This window comes from Ambystoma mexicanum, chromosome 11, assembly GCF_040938575.1.
Source record: "Ambystoma mexicanum isolate Mex_15411 chromosome 11, UKY_AmexF1_1, whole genome shotgun sequence".
Classification (NCBI taxonomy): domain Eukaryota; kingdom Metazoa; phylum Chordata; class Amphibia; order Caudata; family Ambystomatidae; genus Ambystoma; species Ambystoma mexicanum.
Genome location: NC_090934.1, coordinates 372941292 through 372966500, shown reverse-complemented (window position 1 = coordinate 372966500; position 25209 = coordinate 372941292). Strand labels below are relative to the sequence as shown.

Genomic DNA, 25209 nt, shown 5'->3' with positions numbered 1-25209 from the left:
CCGTTAATCGGATGTAGAGACGGTGGAGCTTGAGGCTTTATTTGACCGAAAAATGAGAAATTCTCTTTGAAAAAAACGTGAGAACGCAGCAAAAGCTCGAGAGCTAAACACGAGGACTCCCAACACTTGAGCGTGCGGTAAAAATCTGAGGATGGCTGCCAGAGGTGGGGCTTAGGGAGAGGGCAGTCATTGGCTGGGGGCAGTATGACTCAGAGACCAGTGATTGGTTACTACTGAAAAAGACAGATCAGAAACGAAACTGATACTGATTTTTTCTTTTCCGAGGATTCCCTACCTGATGACGGGGAATATTCGTGAGCATGTGAATCCATGCCAGACCCCATGCTGGAGAAGGTAGGAGCTTAGAGATAAAGCCTGTAGGCCTGCAGCCAGTAAGGCATACAGTAATTTAAGCAGCCAGTAGGTGGTGATGTGCATAGTGCTGGAGGCGTGTTTCAGTGGTTAAATTAGAGTACTATAGTTTGCAGGGAAGCTTACAAAAGTCTCCAAAATAATTGGAGGAGCTGGTTAAATAAAAGGTAGGTAGGTAGGTAGGTAGGCAGTAACGTTGCAATCTAGTGAAGCAGAGGGCAGGGCTAGGCCAGAGGAGGTGACACGCAGTGCCAATCCATTCAGTATTACATAGAATTTCTCATTGTGCTCAGTATAGAAATGTTGCAGCAGGTTAGCAAACAATGGAGTGAGAAGAGTCATGCTAGGTAGGGAGTTGCAGCATGAAACACGTGAGAGCATGACAAGTTGAATGGGCTAGAGAAGTAGATCCCAATAATAGCAGTTAAATATTAAATTAGGCACACAAACACCTGGTCTTAGTGTGACACTCAGAGAGAGAACTGAACTGTAATGCGGGGCGACAAGCGTATACAGGGTCATGTGAAAATATGCACGAAGCAAAGCATAGGCTAGGTAAGCTAAGTATACAAACCCGTTGTGAACTAGACAGGATACTCAGACATAAGGTTGCAATGTGATTCTTGGGTAGATGGAAACAGTCAATAGACATAACAGAGTATATAGATCGCTCAACCATATAGCAGAGGCTATGTAAGCTAAGAATACAATACAAGACCGTTATGAGCTAAACAGAGCAAAGCAGAGGCTATATAAACTGAATATACAATACGAGACCGTTATGAGCGGAACCGGGTACTCAGCAGTCTCAATATGATTCTTAGGGCAGTTGGAGGCAGTCAATAGAGATAACAGAGTATATAGATTGCTCAACCATATAGCAGGAGACAGCATGTGATCAGTCATACAAGTAATTGGTTAGTGCAAAGCTGAGTACAAGTGAAAACATTGTAGTTCGAGAGGAAGTGTTCAGTATGGCAAAGTTTTTGTGACTGCTGGGCGTAGGCCAAGTGGTGTAACGGGAGGGAACTACACACCGCAGTGGCTAGTGGCTGAAGTTGTGGTCAGGAGCAGCGAGGGTCGACTGCAGTATTCTGGTGACCCGGTAAGTGAAAGCTGGCTGATGCTATGGTCGGAATATTGTGTACTGTCAATCTAACAACACGTTCTGAGGTAAGGTAGTGGTAACAAATGTTAGTGTTGTACTGAAGAGGTGCACGTCGAGGGCACTGTGGAAATATGTTGTTAGGTTTTCGCACGTGGGCAAGTAGTAGGATGTAGCTCCTGTGGCGAACAGGGGCAAACAGGGCCTTTTTCCTGGCCTTCGTCTGTTGCCAGCGGTTCTGATTGGACAATAAGCGGCGTGGTTGCTTCGCAATCGAACTCAGCCTCGTTGTGGGGCTGCGTTTGGACCGGCCATTTTGAAACCAGCAACAATATTGATTTCAAAGGCACACGTCGCTCGCCTAATGCAACATGGGTAACGGGGCAACGAAGGGGATACATTCAGTGCAATCTCACCGTCTCTTCACTGCCAGCGGCCAAGGGTAAGTTGATGAGGTGGATGAGTGAATAAAGTGGAGCGAGAAGGATCGGCCTTGATGCCCTTCCACGCAAATCAGCTCGGTTAGCACCGCAGGAGGGAGATGGGCTCCAGCTCTCTCTACCTCACTGGGTGCTGTGTACCCAGTGAAGAAATCAACAGGGAGGTCATGGAGATTTTATTCAGGATCTCCGTACCCTAAACAATATAGTTGAAGCAGAGTTTCGCCTGGTTCTAAATCCAGCAACAATATTATGCAATATTTCAGGCACAGCCAAGTATTTTAGAGAAATAGACTTCAAGAATGGCTTTTCCTCACTACACCTTCATGAGGACTCACAAGAATTGACTTCATGTTTGTATAGAAACCAGCGTTGGAAGTAGATGAAACTGCCTCAGGGGCACTGTGAGTCCCACTCGATCTTTAATAGGGTCTTCCAGATGGACCTGGGTAATGTACAACTCGAGAGCACAATAATTCAGTATGTAGATGATATATTAGTGTGCAGCGAGACAGAAGAAAAGTGCAGAAAGGGCGCTGTTCAACTAATGACCATATTAGCAGAAAAAGGATAAAAAGTAGACAAAGAGAAATTACAATATTAGACAGCTAAGAAGGGAGAAAAGTGACACATGAGAGAGCACAAGCAATCATGAAGACTCCTAAACCAGAGACAGCGATGGAAATGCAACAGTTTTTAGGCCTCTGTAACTATTGCAGAGCCTGGGGTTTTGATTACAGTACCCCGGAAGGTTGAAAGGCTGAGTTGGCCTTGCCGGGATTCAAACCTGCAGATCACGCTCATATCGCAGCAGCGAGCGCTCAACCCGCTGAGCTATCTCACCGGCATGATGACATTAGGACATGGACATAAACTATTAGCTTACTATAGAGAGATTTTAGACCCAGTAATGAAAGGACATTATCCTTGCAAACAAGCCTTATCTGCTGCTTCCTTCACGACTGAAAAAGCTGCAAGTATTACCATGGGGTGCTCAATGAAGTTATTGTCAAGCACTTCTTATTTGCCAGTTTAAAGAAGGTGAAAAGTACATTGACCACACAGAGAGCATCAGGATATGAGGTCATTATTTTTAACCAAGCGATGACAATTGTTAGATGCAGAGTAGTGAATCCAGCAACATTCATAGCAGAACGAGTAGGAAAGGAGGACTATGTACATGACTGCACAACGTATACTGAATTCTGGGATGATATTCCCCAGAGAAAATGTTCTCGGAGAGGGGGGGGGGGGATTCTATTAATTGACGGTTCTTCGAAATTTGACCAAACAGCGGTAGAAAGACATATGGGAACGGCATAATTAAAGTAAAACAGGAGCAGTGAATTTAAAGTAGTGACAAGTGCAAGACTGCCTTCAAAATGTTCAGCACAGGCTGCAGAATTAGTGGCGCTTATCGCTGCACTTCAGAGATATGAGGAAGTGACAGTGCACTCACTCTGTCTATGTGACGCCAACTGTACACGCAGCATTGAACACGCTGGAAAAGGCAGGGTTTCCTCCCCGTAGACAGCGCACCAGAGCAACATGCGGCTATTGGATAAACTCATTAAGGCGCCAAATTTCCCATTGGCTATCGCCCATTGGCTATTGCCGTTGTGAAGTGCAGACATTATTTCTCATGGTAACAAAGCCACAGACGTTGAAGCCAAAAGAGCAGCATATTTCCCAAACATTTTTGATTTTGAAGTAGACAGTGTTAAGCAAATGTCAGGACGATGTATGATGGTAAAGGAAGGTTTTACTATTTTATCCATTGTACAGTTAATTGAGCTACAAGGTCGGGCACCACAAGAAGAGAAGGATTTATGGAAGAGACAGGGGTGTTCTTTATCCCCCACGAGGCTCTCTCTGGAGACCAGCTAGTACTGGAAAGCCAGTTATGCCTCTAGCATTATTGAAGATAGCACTGGAGCAGCTTCACTATCTCGTGCACATAACTAGAAAGAATTTTGCTGCCAGGATCACAGCAGACTGGTTCTGACCAAATATATTAGAACACATGGCACAGTTTATTGTGAACTGCATTGTGTGTCAGAAGTTCACAGCAGGGCACTCTTTGAGAACAGGGAGAGGAGCAATCCCCAGACCCAATGGTCCTTTTCAGCATCTACATATAGATTATGTGGATATGTTGCAAACATGCAAAGGTTACAGATATATGTTAGTGGCAGTATGTCCCTTTTCCAGATTGATAGAGGCAGGTCCATGTATGTACCTAGATGTCACATGTGCGGCTAAGTTTCTCATACATGAGGTGTTGCCTAGATGGGGTGTGTGCGATGTCCTGCAGTCTGATAATGGCCAGCATTTTGTAAATGAACAATTTGAACAAATAACTCTTTTATTAGGCATAAAGCACACTTTTTCAGCTACCTATCACCCACAGACAAACAGTGTTTGTGAGATTAAATGGACTTCTCAAAAAAAGCATAGCAAAGGTCAAGATGACTTTAAAGAAGGGGTGCTACATTGCTTACCCCTTGCCTTATTTGCACTTAGAGATCAGCCTGCGTCAGATCACCACCTGACTTATCATGAGTTGGTGGCTTGACGCCGCATGAGAATACCTCTTGCTCCTCCCAATGTAATAGGAACTGATGCCCACAGTGTAGCAAAAACATTAGGCGAAGATATGCATAATTATTTAACAAATATGACCGCTAGTGTTTCTTTTATTTCTCAACAGATCGGAGGGAAGGGCCAAAGAGGATTGAGGAAGACAGCCAAACAGTTGATCCTAGGGACTCGCTAAAACACCTAGTTTGTACCCAGGGGACCAAGTGCTTGTAAGGAGTTTTGTACGCACTTGGAACAAGTCCTGTTTTGAAGGATCCTACCTAGTAGAGGGGACATCAAGGAAGAAGAGCCTGGCTGCATTTGCATGATGTAAAGGCGTATAAAGGAGAGACCCTGACACCTCTTGCACTCTTTGACAGTGAAGCAAGAGAAGAAGCTCCACGGATGACAACAAGATCGGCTACCAAGAGCCAGAACAAAGACTTCTCAAAATAAGGACACCTTGAATCTTTAAAATCCCCAAATTTAAGGGGAAGGACGAATAACTTGCAGAAGTTCGAGAACTATTCTAGATAAGCAAAAGAGACAATGCATTGGTGATAAGAAAGCAAAGAAGAAGCACACACTACACTTTGTTGTCTATAACAATAACGCTGCACACATTCTTGTATGCGGTTTTCACTTACATACTGCGGCCGTACCCAGCTTTAATAAGACGACACGATGCTACATTTTCTGGAAATCATAAAAACAGACCTATTATTTTCAGGATCATCATTGCGATCATTTTGCAATTTCTGATACATAAAAAAGCGTAGTTTATAAAAGTGACAAAAATTACATGTTGAATTAAAGAGAATGGGAATATTGCAAGTTACAAAGAGAATCACTACCAGCAAGAAGATCGATATGTTTCTTTGGAATACTTCTTGTAACCTCATTTTGTACAATGATTTGTCTTTTGTTCATCATTATTATGGCATTTTGTCAAATAATGATTAATAATGCAGATGAAGTATTAAGCAATGAGACATCTATTTTTATCCCCAAAAAAGTCTGAGTAATATTTTCCCTGATATTTCTGAACAAATTACTCGACTTAAGACAGATGCTGAAGAAGATCATGAGGATATAAATACATATCTTGATAATTCACCCCATTAAAAGAATAAAATGTGGTATCAGCACATGAAGGAGATGGGCGAGAACGTCAGATGACAGCTGCTACATGTGTTCTCTCATCCCTTATGCCATGAACACAGCCAGAACATTTTTTGCAAGATAAATACATGTGCATGATGCGAGGTGTCTCAGCCATCTAGCAGCATGCACACCAAGAGGACAATTTGAAGGCAGATGGGCAACCCTACAATGAAGGTCGAGGAAGACATTTCCATATGAAATGAATACATAAAAGCGCAGCAATTGGAAAATGACCCAGACTGGAAAAGCAGAATGCACATGTATTCTCTCAGTGTCATGACTAGAGACTAGATAAGGATTGTTGAACAAAGGAGATTGGGTTGTGCGGACGCATGGGGAATGCCAGGATTGCCAGGATACTGGGAGATACATCAACTATTAGTATCTGAATGAATAACAACCAGCAAAAGATGTGAAGACGGAATGCTAGCCTGTAGTGCACACTTATTGATGACAGCACCAGTGCAGAAAGTGCAAATAGTAAATGTTGAAAGTCTCAAATCATGGGCCAAGTATGCAAAATTATTAACATGGGTCAAAAATGAAGCAGCGCCTGTATCCATACTACCAATAAAGAATGCCACAGTGTGCTTCAGGAACAGGGGTTTTACTAAAGCTGGAGAAAACAAGGAATAATATGATAGGTTATTTATAACGCGCTTAATTACCAGAGGTTTCTAAGCGCAGACCCGGGGATCGAACCTGTGTTGCTCTGTGTTGTCTTGCTTCCAAGGTGAGCACATTGCCCCTAGGCTATCCTCCCGAGCCTAGGGGCAAGCAGATAATTGTCATACCAGTAATGAATGGAGGAACTGCTGTGCTAATGGACCACTATTGCCTTTGGATCCCGAACTTATATGCAACTGCCTAAAAATTGGGGAGGAATATGCTATATAGTGATTATACATGTTCCGGCATTGGTGATTCCTCAAAGTGATCTTAATATCGAGGACTTTCTAAAAATGGATGCACACCAAAGAAAGAAGATGTCGCTCAACCTCCTTCGGCTGAAGAGAGAGAACTATTTTTCAGCAAAATCAATAGGAGCCTAGAATTACATTTCAGCGTTTAGTTTAGTAGAACGGCAGTGATATTTACAGCTATATTCAAGCCGGGAATTCAGACTGCAGTGAACGCCAAGTGGTTACAACTAACCAGGTGGGCACTGTTACAAACAATAAACACAACAATCACAGGATTTTATGTGATTCAAGAAAATCTGAGGGCTATCAGACTCACAACCCTCCAGAACAGGTATGTGCCGGACTTGATTCCATCAATTGAAGGCGGTGTGTGTGCAAAGACTGGGCCTTCCTATTGCACATACATACCTACCCATGATGGAGAAAATGGAACCCTGACAGATGCAGTAACTATGCTGTCGACCCTGCATACGAAGATGGAGGAAGAATTAGACGAGACCGAAGATGACGACTGGTTCTCGTCCCTATTCTCGTGGGTTCCAACCTGGCTGGCAAAGTCTTTCAAGCTGCTTGGGGCAATACTAATGTTAGTATTGCTGGGATTCTGTCTAATAAGAATAATCATAGGACAATGCAAGAAGACGGCAAAGAAAGCTATTGGGATGAAGATAATGATCAATGTGAATGCTGAGAATGGCGAACAGATACAGACTGAAGACACCACCCGTGAGCACCCGAGAAGAAGTCCTGTGGCACCCCCAGGAACAAAGTTTTATTACCCCTAAGGATCATAACAACTACATCGGATGTTGGGTATTGTGTCAACCGACTGGGGAGTGTTGCCATATGACCTGGAGTGTGGATGAGCACATAAAGAATGCAAGTGACCTGATGCAGGTGACAGAGATATGAATTCAGAAGAAACTAAAGTGTGGATAAAAGGTGAAGAAGATTGGGGAGGTGGTTGAGGACTCAACCAGAGGGGGAATGTAGAGAGGCCGGTGTACACGTCATCTCTTGTGCCTGCCCCCTCCCCTCCTTCATACTGGAATAACAGCAGGAGAGCACTGTGTGACACCAGGTTTCGCCCCAATACTGCATCGAAGATACGAGAGATGTTATGCACTCAGGCAACTGTATCGAATGTACCCTCATACTGACTTGGTGGAAGGATGTCTGCATACACCATTGGACATAGAACAGCTATAAGTGAAATCAGACCAGAGTAAAGTGATGTCATGAAGAGAAGACAAGAGGACACACTGAAACAAAAAGCAAATACTTAAAAGAATGACGATGTAACTGAAGTAACAAGAAAAACATGTATGCAAATACGAAGAAATCATATTCACCGAGAGAGAAAATAAGTACGAAGAGAATCAGTAAATGTATATATGCAGAAAGGCTGGGTAGATGAGACATATGGAAGCTTGCTGCAGGAGAAAATAAAACGCGGGTAAAGCGGCCAAGATGAAAAGATGGATGACGACTCTCTATAAATAATAAGCAAGAAGCCTTAAAGAGAGCGACCAGAGCTGCAGAGGTGACAGGTGCTGGAAAACAGCTTTGTGCGAAGAACAAATAATATCTGTTTGGCATGGGATAAAAGATGCCACATCAAGGGGTATGTAACGCTCACCTGACTCCCACGGAGGCGCTGGCCTGGTTCGCGCTGCTGTGACCTCTTCTAAGGTGATGCGCAGGGTTCGGAAGACGGACTGGACCGGGCCCCCAAATCTGGCTTGTCTGGCTCGCAGAAGTATCCTTTTGTAGGCGAAAATAGGGGATTAACTGTCTGCGGGGTAATGCAATCAGCCTCCCACTTTCCCCTCTCACCCTCCTCGAAACCCTTCTGTGATTCCTCGTAGCGTCTCACCTTAGGGTCTGGAAAGACGAGCTCTCCATCCTGCTTCTGATGCAGGGGCGCGTTGGTATCCAGTTACTTCACTGGATTTTCAGATTGGTGAGAACCAAACTTGCTTGGATTCCAGGTAAGTTTTTTGATAAGAGGTTCCCCTTGTGTCCATGCATTAATGTACTAATGCTAGTGTCTTTTTCCCCATAGGGGTCGGGGTACGGAAATGCCAGGATGCGGCGCGGACCCGAAATGAAGAGGGAATGAATCAACAGGTAAGTCTTAACATGGACATTTAGCTTTCCTTATTCCCTTCTCTCTCTCACCTTTTGTTCTGGTCTTTTTCTCCCTAGGCACTGGGGCGTGACTGTGAATCCGGATGATCGCTGCTGAACATGGAGGCGCCCTGTAAAGGTGAGTGGAATGCGGCGCTGCAGCGATCGACGCCATGAGCTTTTAAATAAGTCTTCCTTTTCAGGATTGTCGGTGAGATGTCTCCGGGATGCGGATTTAGCAGGTAAGGACTTTTCCTTCTTCTGTTCTCTTCTTCTCTTCCTATGCAGGTGATCCAGGATGCTGGCAGGCGTGGCAGAAGTCAGGATGCAGGAGCAGACACGGTGAGCGTCCAGCTGCTAGATGCAGAACAACGCGAAGCACGTGTGGCTGTTCGGGTGGGGTTTAAATAGCCTTGGAAGAAGTTCCAGGTATGTATCCTTCCTCCAATCAGGTATGTATCCTTCCCCGACCACGCCCGGATGGTAAATTAGTCCCACAGGTAAAGTAGTTCCTTTCAGGCCTCAAGGAGGCCGGGATCCTGCAGCATGGTGTGCATCAGGTAAGTGCACCCAGGCACTTCCATAATGAGCCTGGCGCCTATGGCGCCAGGACTGATGTCTTTTATGAGCCTGGCGCCATGGGCGCCAGGACACTGTCCAAAGGGCCCCTATATGGGGTTGCTGGGTCCTTCCTTGGGGACTGGATGTCCGCTTTCGGGGACGCAGGGCTTGAACCGGCTCCCCGGGAGCGGGCATCATGACAGGGTAACTGCAAGGCACAAGGGGAGTCAAAGAGGATAAGCTACATATGCACAACATATTTCTCTTAGATTAAGTAAAGGAGAAAACATTTGCAAGTGCCAAATACTGAACAATCAAATATGCAGAAAGACTGTGTAAGCCGAAGTAACCAAGTCTCCAGAGGCCAAGAGGAGTAATAGCACCCAACATAATTGAATTGAATAGCATTAAATAAAAAGGTCAAAATAGACAAAATCATTGTCTCCTCGCACGTGATTCAGGACTGGAAAACAAGGCCTATTCATTAAGCTCTAACTGAAGATAGCGATGTACCTACACTCCCTTATAAGTCCCAAGGAAGAAAACAAACAGCACGGTCAACTACAAAGAAGAAGCCTTAGCTTAAGGCCTAACTGATGAGAGATGATAGGCTAATTGACCAAGTGGGCAGTGGTCTGATGCTGTTCCCTGCACCCGCATTTCCTTTTGCTTACGTGCTGTTAGTGAGACGAATGTCCTATGTTGGGAGAGAATGCCAACCAATCATGAGGGCCTATTTAGGAGTATACCATACATTGTTGCAGAAGTCAATCTGCTGCTGTTATTATGCTATTAATCTGTATTATACGTATTTAGAGGTAGTTCAAGGCATGCCTACCAGATAAGGGGCAGCCACTTATTTTACTAACACCTAATCAAAGTATAGGTATATATGTTCCCTTAACCAATCCCTCCTTTCGATAGGTTTTTACTATTTGCCACTTAAGATGACATCATAACTGCCGTACATCGAATTATAAAGCGGTCGTGTGATTGAAATGCAGACAAGAGTGAGTGAGCTGCAATCTGTTTGTTCACCGGGTTTCCCTAATTTATGTGATCTGATAATAAAGTAGTATTTTGCCAGATTCTTGGAGTCTGTCTGGTTATTTGCGTCTAAGATTATTTATTGGTAATTCCATCTGGCACTTGGAATGCTCCAGGTGCTACTGCACAGATTTAACTCAGAAATCCAGGGGTTGAAACGTGAATTAAGGTCGAGAATTCAGTGTCACAAAATGGCTGTCAAGACAGATGTCGAGGCTGATTTAATTCGACTTGAAAGGCAAAAGTATAAAAACAAAATGAAGTCGAGGCGTTATCATGTCCATCAGTTGGAAGGGAAACTGATGTTGAAGAGTATTATTCAAAAATCAGATAAGAATTATTGGAAGTTGGTCAATCCAGGTAGTAATTCCCAATCCTATGTTCATGAGGACCCAATCTTCGAAGAAGATACGTGGATTTGCCATTTTTCAAGTTCATAAGCCCCCACCCCCCCGGATAGGGTTGAAGTGTATACTGTATTAGAGGCTAAATGGGATCTACATTTTGATCAGGGAGATATCGTAGGTTTCATTAATAAATGTAGCCCATCATGCACCCCAGGCCCAAATGGGCTCTGCAACTTGGTCTTTAAGGCTGATCCACATTGGTACATGGTCTATTGCCAATATTGTTCCAATTTTTAAAAAGGTAAACCAGTGTGACCCGTTTAACAACTAATCAATCGCACTGCTGGATGCAGATTCAAAAATGTTTGCTTCCCTAGTCTTGAAATGAATTAAAACACTGGGCTGAAACCAACAACATTTAAGTCAAACCAGATTATTTTCCGTGCAGGGGTGGGAACTTCCACAGCGAGCTAAGTGATGGATTACGTCCAGCAGTTAGCGTGGCAGCAGGAGGTGCCTGCAGTTTATGCCATGAGTATCAGTCTGCTGCTCGCCTTCGATAAGGTGAGCCGCAAACCTCTATGGCATCAATCACAGAGGTGGGGTCTCCCTAATCCCCCATTAAATTTACGCATTCACCTGTACAATCAATTTGGTAATGCTACATGAAAAATAGATCGGTTTAATGGACTGCGTCAGGGATGTGTTCTTGTGCCCTTTTTGTTTATTTTATATCTAGCTGACCTGGAGGAGGAATTGACAAATGCTGCATTTATTTCACCTGTAGTGTATGGTCAAAATGTTTTTGGATCACTTACGCAGATGACATTATATTACTAGATTGCTCCAAAGTGGGTATAAATCAATTGTTAAATGCTTTTGATCACTATGCAAATACAAATGATTTAACTATTAATGTAACTAAAACAAACGTTCTAAACGTTTAAAGCAGGTAGGAATTGAGATAGCAGGTGTGGAGGTTATCTGGGTATTTTTTTTATAGTGCACTAGGCCCGGATACATCAAGGCAGATTGATACAAATAATAAGTCAGTTTCACATGTAAAAAGAGATCATTGACTATCTTGAGTGGTATAAAATACAGGTTTGAGGGGACTGGTCAGAGCTGCATAAGGAGGGACGTTGCTATGCATCTTGGGAGAAAAGCAGAGTTTTGAGCTGGTTGTGGAATGACCATTAGGAGTGTTCAAGTCTCAACGATGGTGGGAGATCATTCCAGCTCTTGGTGGCAATGACCGGGAAGCTCTCACCTTCAGCTCTTTGGAGGAGGAATCTGGGGGTGTTGAGTCAATTCGTGTAGGTTGTGCAAGTAAGTCTGGAGTTTGGGGCTTTTGAGAAGTTGGAAGCGCGGTATCTTGGAGCAGAGTTTGACATACATTTGTGGATTATAGCTAAAGATTTGAATCAAAAGCGCTCTTTGATGGGATTTCTTCTAGCAGGCGAAATGTGCTCTTTTTTCGCAACGTTCAAGGCAGCTCGTAAGGCGTTATTTTGTATGACTTATAGCTTGTTCATGGTCCCAGATAAGGTGCCTGCAAAGAGGGCGTTGCAGTAATCCAACCTAGACCCTATCAGAGCCCTTGCAATGGTGAGGCAACTTTCTGAGGAAAGGAACGGACAACAAGCGCAGATAAGTTTAGTGATGTATGCTGCTGATGAGGCGACAGCGTTGACTTGCCTGGATAGTGATAGGGTAGAGGGTTTTGACACTGCTGGCTACTTGGATAGTGATGCCGTCAATATCAAAGGATTTGTATGCTTGGTCAAGTTTATTTAGTAGAGTTTGTGAACAGACTATGAGCAGCTCCGTTTTGTCATCATTGAGGCAGAGCATGTGTGATGCCATACAAGCTTGGATAGTTTTGGAACACTTGTTTCAATGAGACAGAGTCAGTGGCGTAGTCGACGTTCATGGGTAGGAGTAGCTGCTTGACGTCGGTGTAGTTGGTATATGAAATTCCCTGGGCGTGGAGTAGGTCTAGAAGTAGCTTCGTGAAGATATTGTACAGTGTCAGTAACACGGAGGCGCCTTGTGAGACGCCATATGTGACAGGAGTCAGGGGTACTGAGGCAATGGTGCTGAAGACTTTCATCGTTCTGTTTGATAAAAAGGAGGAGATCCAGGAGGTGGCTTTGGTAGAGAATTGGGCTGAGATGAGAAAGTGCTGGCATAGTATTTTATAATCCACTAAATCAAAGGCAGCTGAGATATCAAGTAATAGTAGGAGGGCAAGTTTGCCTCCGTCTTTAGATTCATCAAGCTGATTTTTTAGGTCCAGCAGGGCTGTTTCCGTCCCGTGGCCTGGTCTGAAGCCAGATTGTAGCAGATTTAGAAGGTTGTTGGATTCTAGGTGTTGTTGGATCTGCAGATATGTATTTTCAGAAGGAATGGTACCGTGGTAATGGGGTGGTAGTTTGTAGGGATGTCGGGGTCTAGTGTGTTTTCTTTTTAAGAGCGGTAGCACCCAGGCATCTTTTAAGTTAGCTGGCACAATGCTTGTGGAGAAGGAGACATTAATGAAGGAGGAAATGAACGGCGCTAGAGCTTCTGCGCAGTCTTTAATGACTGGGGCAGGAGAGATGTCTCCTTGACATCTGGATGGCTTAAATCCAATTATTATTGTTCGGACATCACTTTCTGGTACAGGTTTGAACTGAAATAGAGGGATGTTGGATTTGGTGACTTTGGGTTCCTAGTCAATACGGTTTTTGGGAGCAGGCAGTGTATGTGTTTGTGCTGGATTTTACCTTGAAGCATAGAAATCTTACCCATTAAGGCAAGTTGGATGTTTGTGCACAATACAGTGTCTTTGGTGCAGTTGGGGCTGGGGTTTCAAGTTCACGGAGTATGCTGAAGAACTCTCTAGTGCCGGAGTTAGCTTTTGCAATTCTAGTGTTGTATGTGGCGGGTTTTGCTTTGAGGATTGCGATCTTGTAAGCTTTGGCTGTGGATGTGAATTGGGTTTTGTTTAGTTGATTAGAGTTGTTTCTCCATGAGTTTTCAGCTTTGCGTTTTGCAGTACAGAGAGTTTTCAGGTATGGCGTGAACCATGTGTTGACATCGGCATATGGTTTGGCTTTCCGATTGGTCAGTGGGGCGACTGCGTTTATGACAGTGGTCAAGGTTTGATGGTATCGATCAACCAGGGGTTTTAGGAAGGATATAATGCTTGCCTGGGTAATGTTCCTAGAGTTTTGGGTTTGTATGGCGGCAATGGGGGAGGCTTAGTGTGCTGTGCATGCACGGATATTTGGAAGGTGATGATGTTGTGATCAGACCAGCGGCAGGATACATTAGAGAGGATTGTGATGCTGCAGTTTAGGTCGGCAAGCCAGTCTAAGAATCGGTCTTTATTGTGGGTAGGATGTGTAATACGCTGTATGAATTAATCGGTGTTCAGGGTGTTAGCTAGGGAGAGGCGTTAGAGACGGTGGTGTCGTAGAGGCCTCAGTTTAGGTCTCAGAAGATTATACTTTTAGAGGTGGGTTTGGAGTTAGCAGAGAGGATAGAGGATATGTCATCTTCAAATAAAAGTAGGGGCCCAGGGGGTCGGTAGATCAAGTTAATGGTTGCTGAGGCTGTATGTGAGAGGGTAAGTTTGACTGATAGTAAATCTCCAGATTGTAAGTTGTAGGTATTGGTGGCTCTGATGGTTAGGGAGTCCTTGGCAATAATACCTACCCCACCTCCTCTTCCATCTCATCTAACTTTGCAGAAAATGGCATAGTTTTGTGGAAGAGCAAGTGAAATGGCTAGCAAGTCTTAGTTGTTGGCAGTATTTAGGTCGGCAATGTCCACTGCATGGGCAGTCACAGATCTAGCATTAATTAGCGCTCCCTTAATGGAATGCGAGTCCAGTTTATGGTCTAACTAATGAGGGCTTGGTTTTGTGAGGTGAAACAGTAGGGGCGGTCACCGCTGGATTCGCAGGTGAACTTTGAATTCCTTGCGAAGGGCAGGTGGGTGACTTTCCTTTGGTAGGCAATGGTGAGCATTAGTGTGGCATTGTTGTGGGATTGAGGTAAAGCAGGGCCGGAGGTGAGGGCCGGTTTCAGTGTAGAAGGGCTGGGGGCAACCGGTGGGCTGGTCGTGAGTGTGGGTGTGGTGGGTTGTAAGTTTCTGAGAGGCCGTGGGACAGGCTAGTATCAATTCCAATTATATACACAATGGAATAAAAAAGTGCTAATCAAGTTTTTGTCCAATAAGGCTAAACATTTGCTGATATTGGGACAATGAAGCTATTGGTGGAATCCATATTGCAGGACATTCTGGGGTTGGGTGGTTTCTACTCTGCATTCATCGTTGAACAAGCACATAGAATTCCAGGGGTGGGGGACCCATTCCTGGAGCAGGAAAGACCCATAATTGTGCGAATGCTCAATTATAGGGATGGAGATTTTGCCCCCCACTGCTCTACGGAAAAAGGACTGCTGTGATATAAAGGGGGGCAGATAAGGCTGTTCCCAGATTTCTCTAACGAAGTCCAGGCTACCAGGAGAACATATTTTGACATTAAGAAAAGGCTGAGAGAGGTATGAAATAGGCAATGCTTTTTGCTGCAAAGTTTCGTATGGAACCTAAGGGGAAGGCAATGTTCTTCCAGATGCCTGAGGACGCTAGTGACTTACTTGACTCGCTGCTCTGAGGGCCGGCTCCATCCAGAGGCAGGAACGGGTCTGAAATATCCCCGGGCAGAGATAATGACTGAACGTGTGCAAAACAGCTTCCGATAGAAGTCGTGGAGTACTCCTGCTTCAATCTGATAGCTGGTGCTGATATAAGGCTTTGACGGGGGTGGCTGGGCCTCAGAGAGGTCTTCAGGCAGAAACGCATGGTTGGAATTGTAAAAAGTAGGGTTTATACCGGCAGATTGGGGTTGCTGGTGGGGGTGGGAAAAGGGTTGTTGGATGTGTTGTAAGGATTGTGAATTTCCTTTGTTTACTGGCAGCATTTCAAAATGGGTTCACTAGATTTGTTAGTGCTCTGAGTTTCTCGATGCTTGAAAGGGACGGTCCACAGAACAGGGGTCCGAAGATGTGTCGTCGCTCATTGGGGTGGTTTTTTAAAATATCTGTTTTTATTGGTTTTCAACAGGTAAAGGACGGGCATACCCATCTCTTCATAACATTGTATAACAAGCTGGGCAGTACTAAACATGCAAAACAAACAGAGTGAGAACAAAACCAAATAAAAAAAACAAAAACAAGACCAGCTTGCGATGCAGTACATGTGAGCGATTCCAGTTCATGGTAGGAAGAGGCAGGAAGCACTGACGGAGACAGTTGGAGTCGGCTGCAGTAACCCATGTCACCCTAAATCAGGGATCCATAATTGACTCGCAGTTATGCAGTTCTGGTCCATTTACCCCACACCTTCAAGAATTAACCTGGGCAGCCCCTGGCAGTGTATATGCGCTTCTGCAGAGACGCACAACTGTCCATTTCATTAGTCCGTCCATCTACTTAGGGTTGGACCTTCTGGTGCCCCCCACATGGTAGCAAGGAGTCTTTTTATTTTACCTATTGCAACAGCAAATAATGTTTTTTCACCTTGTGTGTGGTAGCCTTGCCCCCAGATCCCCAGCAGTGCTACCTTGGGTTCCAGTTGAACCGGGTGTCCAGGACCCTGTTGATTTCATTGATACATTTACGTCAGAATTCTTGTATGACATAATCCCACAACCTATGGAAGAAGGTAACCACCACCCTATGACATCTCAAACAGTCAGCATCTTCCACCACCCCCCATTTTGCCATCGAGGCCCGGGAGTGGTATCTGGTGCAGTATTTTATATTGTATAAACCGGAGTTTGGCGACTATGCCGATTTTGCGTGGAAACATCAGTGCTTCCACCCATTCTTCGGACTCCAAAGGGCCCACCACCCTCTCCCACCTCTCCCGCAAGCTGGCTAAATCCTGGGCCCTGAATGCGGTCATCACTTGGTACATTGTTGATGTGGGTTTCACCAGAATCCTAGTTTAAAGGACATTCACCTCAAGGTGGGAGCATTTAGGAATGTCTGCGAGCTCTGGGAATTTGGACACGGTGGGCCAGCGTCAGTTGTATGTATCTGTATATATCTCCGGGGGAAGACCAAACTCATCCCTTATTGCGTCAAACGTTTTCAGATGTCCATCCAGTACAACACACATGAAGGCTTGTATCCCCCAGTCCTCCCAGCTAGGAAAACAGCCCATTGTCAGGACCTCCGGGATGTACCCGTTATCCCATAGAGGTTGGCCCAGTGTCAGTCGCCCACCCCCTTACCTGATATGTTGGAGCGCCTCTACCCACACCGTGCGTATTTGCTGTATCATTGCTGGCAAGTTGACAGCTGCAGTATTCGCTCCATACAGGGCCCAGAAGGGCGTTCTCTCGCCCATGCATCTGATCTCATTCCCTATTTGTGGCAGTGCCGGATCTCCATGAAGGCAGTCCAAGACCGCTAGCTGTGCTGGCCAGTAGTAAGCTTTGAGACAAGGTATGCCCAGGTTCCTTTCCCAGACTGACCACTGTAGCATAGTCAGGGCGATGCAGGGCTGCTATCCGCCCCATATGAGTTTCCAAAGGGTAGAGTCTATAGGTAAGAAGGTTGTGCGGGGGCGTGTTTTCGAGTGTTCTGCAGGACATGCAGGAATCTCAGGAGGGAGAGCATTTTGCAGAGGGCAGCCCTCCCCATCAAGCTTATCAGTAGGGAATGCCAGTGGGTGACATCTGATTCGAATCTACTCACCACTGTTTGGAGGTTAAGCCGGAGAAATTTGTCAAGATTGGGACACACCCGGATGCCCAGGTAGACACAAAACTCTGGATGGAGACCGAGTAAGTACAGTGCTGCGGGATCGCATCAGCCCCTCCCTGGAGTGGGAAAAAAATTGTTGTGTGTTCGTTAACTTTATGCCTGCAAAACCACTGATATTCGGTATGGATTCCCGTCACTTTGGGGCACGAGACTCTATGGTTTCTCATGTATATGAGCAGGTCGTCGGCATACAGTGAGACCATGTCTTCAACCCCCCAAGGCCACACAAACCCGGACCACCCATGGGACACCCTGAGCCTAATTGCAAGAGGCTCAATGGGCAGTATAAATAGGAGGGGTGAGAAGGGGCATCCCTGTCTGGTTCCCCTGCCCAACGAGAAAGGTCTGGAGGAGATCCCGTTCACCCGCACCACTGCTTCAGGGGCGTTATACAGAATTTGAAATCATGACAAAGTAGTGCTCAAACCCCATGCGGTCCATGATGTCCCATATGGTAGTCAACCCCAGTCGAAGGCTTTATCAAAGTCCACCGCTAGTAGACCAAGTGGCTCCTTGATCACGGCAGCTTGGCTAATTGCGAAGTGAACCCTGCGCAGATTCATCCTGGTGGATTTAGTTGGCACAAACCCACACTGGTCTGGGTGCACAAAAAATGGAATGACCCGCAGCATTCTGTTGGCCAGGACCCGGGCTAGAATTTTGGCCTCCCCGTTGATGAGCGAGATAGGTCTGTATGAGGCAGATAGGTCTGGGGGCTTCCCAGGTTTGGGAATTATTACTATAGTGGCCTGCCTAAGATCATGTGGGAGTATCCCATCTGCCCTGAGAGCACAGCAATATGCGGTGCATGTGTCCCACCACTGAGTCCCACATTCGCCTCCAGATTTCCACTGGGAAGCAGTTCGGTCACAGGGTTTTCCCAAATTGGAGCTGGGACAGGACCGCCGCCACCTCCTCCTCCTCCTCCTCCTCTGTGACCTCAGCCTTCAACTTTTCCGCCTGAGCCCCGGAGAGCCTGGGGAGCTCAATGGAGTCCAAGTAGTGCAGGGTGGCCCCTCCAGGTGTGACCTCCCTGGCGGCGTAGAGACACTCATAGAAGGCGGCATATCTGTATCCTCCTGAAGCAGGTACCCTTCAGCGCCTTGAATGGCCCAGACATGTCCCTGGTTCTTTTCCCTCCTTTCCAGCCAGGCTAGGGCCTTACCGGCTTTGTCCCCAGTAGCATAGATCTGACTGCGCATGGTCCAGTGAGCAGTCCGGTCATTGTCTAGCGCAAGGTTCTTAAATGTTTCCTGGGACATAATCATCACCTCTTTAGATTCCGGTGTCCTGGAGGCAAGAAACTCCTCCTCAGCCCTCGCTGCGGCCTCTTTGTCTGCAATCTCACGGACTTGTTGCCGACGGTGTGCCGTGACCAGAGAAAGGGCCTCCTCCCGGTGCACTGGCTTGTACCCTTCCCACAGGGTTATGGGACTGGCTACTAAACCTTCACTCAGGGATAAGTATTCCGTTGCTTTCTGCACGAGGCCCTCGTTCACCTCTGGGATTCCCAGGTAGTATGCATTGAGCCTCCAGGTGAGCAGGGGCTTGGTTCAGGTCTGTTTTATAGTCAGTAGCAGGGGGGGAATGTTCCAAAATGTCCCTGGCCAGGTTAAGTGGTGGATTTCAGCATGTGTGACATGTCTTGTGGGACGAAGAAATAATCTATACAGGACATTGATTTATGGGCGTTAGAGAAGGAATATCTGGAGATCGTGGGGTGAAGAGTGCACCATGCATCCACCCACCCAAGTGGCGATGCGAAGGATTGGAGCTTAGTTTGGGCATTGGGGTTCCCGTTACCTACATGAGTTCTATGCTAAAGCACATCCATCACTTCGTTGAAATCTCCCCCCAGTGCCCAGTTATATGCCTGTATCCCCATCATTGCCTCCTGGAGGTTGTTAAGAAGTTGAGGGTGGGTGGAGGGGCGGGGGTCGTATGCTGCCACAATCCCCCCCCCCCCCCCCCGAGACCCTCCCAATATCGCTGGTTAGCACCACAAAGCGCCCCCCCTGTTCCGTGTGGAGCCCACATGAAAGGTAGTTGCATAATTGGATCTCCTGAAGAATTTACATTCCGTGCCCATAAGGTGGGTCTCGGTCAGGAGAGCAATGTTGGGTGAATGCCTGTTCAGGTGTTCGAGTACTAGCCGCCTTTTCACCCCGGAGCCCAACCAGTTAACGTTCCATGTGAGTAGGGTTAGCTGACTGTCTTGCGCCATTGGTATATGTGGGGTGGTTGCACTTGCCTTGGGAGAGTTATTCCCCTTCTATTCCCAGTCTTCAGCCCCAGTGGTCACCATGTGCAGTGCTCTCCCGTTTCAGCACAATTCCATTGTTTGCTGCAACCCAACATAACCGCCCCTAAGGCAACGTCACGCCCATTCCTGAATGGTGAGAGTGTTCGCTTCAAGGACCTTCGAGAAACACATCTTCCCCTTCCCCCACCCCAACCAGAAGCACCTGTAACCCAAACCAAGCGCCAAGTGGACGCATACCTCTAACACAAACCATTATGGGGCTTTTACCCAGACTGTGATAGTGAAGCCGCCTATGCCAAACCCCATCCGCTAGTTGGTCTATCGCTGCACACGGACAGTAATATGGATATGTTCACCCATTCTCTGTGGTTCTCTCTCTAGGGTGCAGTGCCACCTCCGGTTCTTGGTCCGAGGGAATTGTGGGTGGTGGAGATTGATCCGTCCATGGCTTTTGCCCTGCTGGTCCATTTGGTGATCGTTGAGGTCCATTAAGAATTTGAGTCTCCAGCCATTCCCATGCCTCTTTGGGTGTGTAGAACAGGTGTGTGGCACCTTCATGGTGAACTTTCAGCAGTGCCAGAAAGAACAGCGCATATTTGATTGACAACGACTGCAGTTTCCTTTTGACAGAATAAAAGGATTGTCGGGCCTTCTGTACCTCTTTAGTGTAGTCCGGGTAAAAGCCAACGCGGTATCCATTGCAAGTGATGGGGCCGGTGGCATAGGTCATCTGGAGGATGGCGTCCCTGTCTCAGAAATTTAGGAGCCGTGCGATGATCGTCCGTGGTGGGGCACCAGGGATAGGGCATCCTGCAGGGACCTTGTACACGTGTTCTGTTGAAAAGAACTTAGAGAGTTTCTTAGGGGCAAAGAGGTGGGCGAGCCAGTCCTTGAGAAAAAGTTCAACACTGGAGCCGTCTTCTTTCTCTGGGATCCCAAGAATCCGTAGGTTGTTCCGCCGTGCCCATCCCTCACTATCCTCCACGCGGTAATGGAGTTGGTCAGCCTTTTTAGAGATTGCGACCAGTTGCTTCTCCATTTGTCGTACCGTGTCCTCCGTGTTCGAGATTCTTTGCTCTGACTCCCCCACTCTTGATGCCAGGTTGTGGAGGTCCTGGCGGAGGAAGGACACTTCTGTGGATAGGCCGCCAATCTTCACTTCTAGGGATGTCCTTGAGTCCACAATCGCCTTCATGATGTCCGTGACAGAGATGGCTGGATCTTGGGTTCCTTTACTCAGTCCTTCGCCTCGTAGGAGTTGTGCCGTGGGTCTAGAAGGAACTCTGATCGTGAAGAGGTCCATTTTACCTTGTAGGGCCTGCCTTTGGCCTGGTCTTTGACCATTGTGTTTATTTGCGTGATCTAGCAGGGAGGGGGTCCTTTTGCTGGAGCCTATTTCTGCCTCCAGGTGGATTCCAATGTACCGATGGCAAAACTATGCGTGACACTGGTTGCTCCAGTCCTCAAGAGCCGCCAGAGTGGCTGGGGGGGGGGATTTAGAGGGCTTGCTTGTCCTGGTGTAGGGAGTTGGGTGTCCCCACGTCCAAACCCTGCTCTCCCTGCCCGTTTCATGAGGGTCTGATGTTCCTAGTGGTTTATTCCCAGGTCTGGTCACTTGCCTGGGTGAAGGATCAGGTCCAATCCCCTGCTGATTGCTCTTTCCTCGCTGCCAGCACTCCGGGCTTCCCCTGGTAATGCTGTTGCCGTCTTGTAGCTGCCTGCCCTCCTCTGCTCCTTGTGTTGTTGGGTCTCTGTTCCGTGCCAAATTACGTGTTGCCTATGTCGGGGGTGAGGGGATGGGCGATGTGTCCGCTCCCAGTAGGCACAGTCACTTCTCAGTTTTCGGGTCTGCCATTATATATGGAGGCCCAATGGGGCCCACATCTGTTATTATGGGCTCCTATGTTCTTCGACCCTGTGGGGTCCTCTCTAGCCTCTCCCCCGTATAGTAGCTGCTGGGTCTTGAAGTCGGAGCAGGGAGTCCGGGTGGCATGCCCTGGCTGGGGCATTTGGCGGCGGGGTGGGGGGGGAGGGTTATGTTCTCGCCCTCCTCCCACGGGACTCTGCTCCAAGGTGTCTCTAGGCTGGGGGAGGGGAGAGCGGGTAAAACCTCTTAAAATCCTCTTCTGGGACGTGCGTCAGCAGGGGACCTCTCGCACCTTCGTCCGGAGGATGTGCAAGGAAGGTGCCGTGCCGGCAGAGCTGCTTCCTCCCTGGCAGCTGTCCATGCAGAGATCTCTCTCCCACCGGCGGCCTGGGTCAAGGTCGGCGCCACCGTCTCTGTCCCTGCCTTAGACCCAATGGGGAGGCCAGGGTCCAGTCCGGCAGCCCCTTTCAGGAGTGGTCTCTCCGGTGCCCCGCGCCGCAGGCAAGATGGCGCCCAATCTTCTCTCAGCGGGGTTGATCAGGACTTTCTTCTCTTTCCAGACTCCGATTCGTGTCGGGGAAGGTTCCATTCGGTGCAGCACTGCTTCATCCGTCCCTGGCTGAGTTTTCAGCTCTGGAATATAACTGGGAGTGAGGATATTAATTCATTATGTTGGCGGACAACGAGAGCTAGGTCGCTTAGGTCCGCATATGCACCTCACGCATGCGTAGTGCACTCATTCGGGTTGTTGAGCTGGGAGGGATGGGCAGCATGGTTCCTTCTTTACCGAAAGGCCAATGGCTAAAGGGATTCAGCTTATCACATGGAATGTACGGGGCCTCAACTGTCCATCAAAAGCCCAAAGGGTGCTATTGTATTTGAAGAGGCATAATGCCGAAATAGCGTTTCTGCAAAAGATGCATCCAACTCCCTCAGATGAGGCAAAGTTCACTAAAACCTGGGGATGTCACAATACTTCTCTTCTTACTCAAGCTACTCCAGAGGGGTATATACACTGTTATACGTGTCCTTGGGGTTTCACCTTATCGAAGTGGTGAGGGGCAGAGCCTTAAAAGTCACTGGTGTCATACATGATCACACTAGCACGCTGGTCAATTACTATGGGCCAAACACTGAGATGTTAGACACTTTGGAGAGAATAGCTACAACTGATGAAACGCGCAACCAATGTGATAATCTGGCCAGGCATTTTAATGCAGTGTCAATTCCTGGGTGGGATAGAACTGGTGGGATACGCAGACCATTCTCCAAAACCAAACTGCAGCAAATATGCTTGACATATGAGCTAAGCTATGTGGGGAGGGAACAGCACCGGGATAAGAGGGGGTTCATGTTGCGATCAATGGTCCATCAATCAGCTTTCTGCATGGACTACGTCCTTATCTTGGTAAAGGGACTGACTGGGTCTTGGATCATACAATATTAGCTTGTACGTTGTCAGACCATGCCCCATTGAATGTGCGAGTGGACGTACCGAGGAAGCTCTTACGTAGATCTAGCTGGGTATTTAAGAGTGAGTGTCTGTCAGACATTGTATTTCGAGCAGCTATACTTGAGAGTATTCCTAACATCTTTCAGGAGAATGTAGGTACAGTAGCATCACAGTGGGTGCATTGAGAGGTTTCTAAGTGGGTCTTAAGAGGGTAATGTATTGCTAAAGAGTGTGGCATATTGAAAACTATCAGAGGTGAATTGTTAAAATGTGAAGAGACTCTTTCAAATTTCGAAGCTGATGTAGATGGTCTCGCTGATCCCATTAGGCAGGCCCGAATACATAAACAACTGCAGAAATGTCATGAGGCAGCTCAAAGGGAGGCCACATTTTTTAACAAGAAAAGGACAATCGGTCAATATGGGGAAAGGCAAAACCGTTGTAGATTACTGGCGTGGGTGGCGAGAGTCAAGGCTACCAAAACACATAAATGCTACAAGGTACAGTGCGGGTGTGATGAAATAAATGGACATTGGGATTATCCAGGTGCTTAGGGAATTTCACATTCATTTATATTCATCCCACATGGACACTTTGCAGGCACTCGCCGATGGGTTCCTGGATCAGGTGGCATTGTATTTGTCTAGTCAATTGGAGATGGACTGGCTATGTAGCCCTTTTACATTGCAAGAAGTTAAATAGCCAATTTGGGCATTGCCCACAGGGAAGGCACTATAACCGGATGGCTTTACTGGCAATTTCTATAAAGCCTATTCAGCAAGCCTGGCGCTGCAACCGCTGAAGGTATACCAACATGCCATGGTGGAGGGTATACTGCCGGAGTAGATGAGAGAAGCAGTGGTCTTGGTGCTATTGACAAGTGGGAAAAATTCTACAGAATGCTCGTCCTATCCGCCGATTTCGCTCATTAATATTGACAATACAATTCTGGCCAGGATGCAAGCTACTAGAATAGCCCTGTTAATTAATAAATGTGTTAAGGACGATGAAGCGAGCTTCATTCCGGGGCGAAATATGTCTTATGGATTGCTTTGTATATTTGACCTGATGTCAGCAGTGGATCGAAATATACCAAAGTGGCCGCCTTATTGGACCCAGAAATGGCCTTTGCTTCAGTGGAGTGGCCATTCCACGTTACGGTACTGAGAAGGATGGGTACAGGTGAGGGGTTTATATTGATGGTATCATTGCTGTAAGCATCACCTGTTGCACGGATTCATACTAATGGCCAGGTATCTGATAGAGTTTTTATGGGAATAGACACTAGGCAGGAATGGCCCCTCTCCTCCTTTTATTTGGCCTAGCGATCGAGCCGTTGGCCAAATTAATCTGAGAGGCATATACACAGGGGGATACAGTTATACGCACATAAAATGGTCATATTGTTTTATGTCGACGATATGGTTTTATACATGAGGGATGCAGTGGCCAACTTGAAGGCTATAGCGTCTGATGTCCTCAAGTTTGGGCGATTTTCGAGACTTAAAATGAATCCCACAAAGTTATCACTATTTCTACTCACTGATCATCTAGGGGAATACTCAGATGGGCTGGGATTCCAATGGTGTGCGATTACTACATGACACCTAGGGATTGAATTGGCGTGTGCGCCTGAGATCCTATGAAAGAAAAAATGTGGTAGTGTTCTTGAGCCGGCACAGAACGTGGTTGATCGATGGATGAAACTTCCACTTTCTATATATGGCAGGATTTCCTTGGTCAAGATGGTACTCCTCCCCAGGTTTTTATACGTCTTTCTTAATGTTCTCTTGGTGGCTCCAATATCCTTTAGGAAAGTGAAATCTGTAATATCTGGGTTTGCATGGGCTGGTAAACAACCACAGTTGCATTGGGAGGTGTTAATTGCTCCTCTGCACAGAGGAGGGCTGGTTCAATCAGACTTTGGGTCCTATTAAACTGTGGCACACGCTACATTTTTGTTGTACTGGTATGCCCCCAATTGGGACAGACCCCACGTGCCAATCGAGAGGACCCAGGCAGAGCCCTTGCTTTTAAGAGCAGTGGAACTTACAGCGCCTCAACGATCGGCTGGAGTGAAAAATCTTGTGGAGTGCACGTATATAGCATGGCAACATATAGAACGCAAACCGG

General features: G+C 46.8%; 1 protein-coding gene across 1 annotated transcript in view; it reads right to left on the bottom strand.

Annotated features, from left to right (window-relative positions):
• The window catches only part of ICE2 (interactor of little elongation complex ELL subunit 2), a 1950511-nt gene that overhangs the window by 51643 nt on the left and 1873659 nt on the right, over positions 1-25209 (bottom strand). The window lies entirely within an intron of this gene.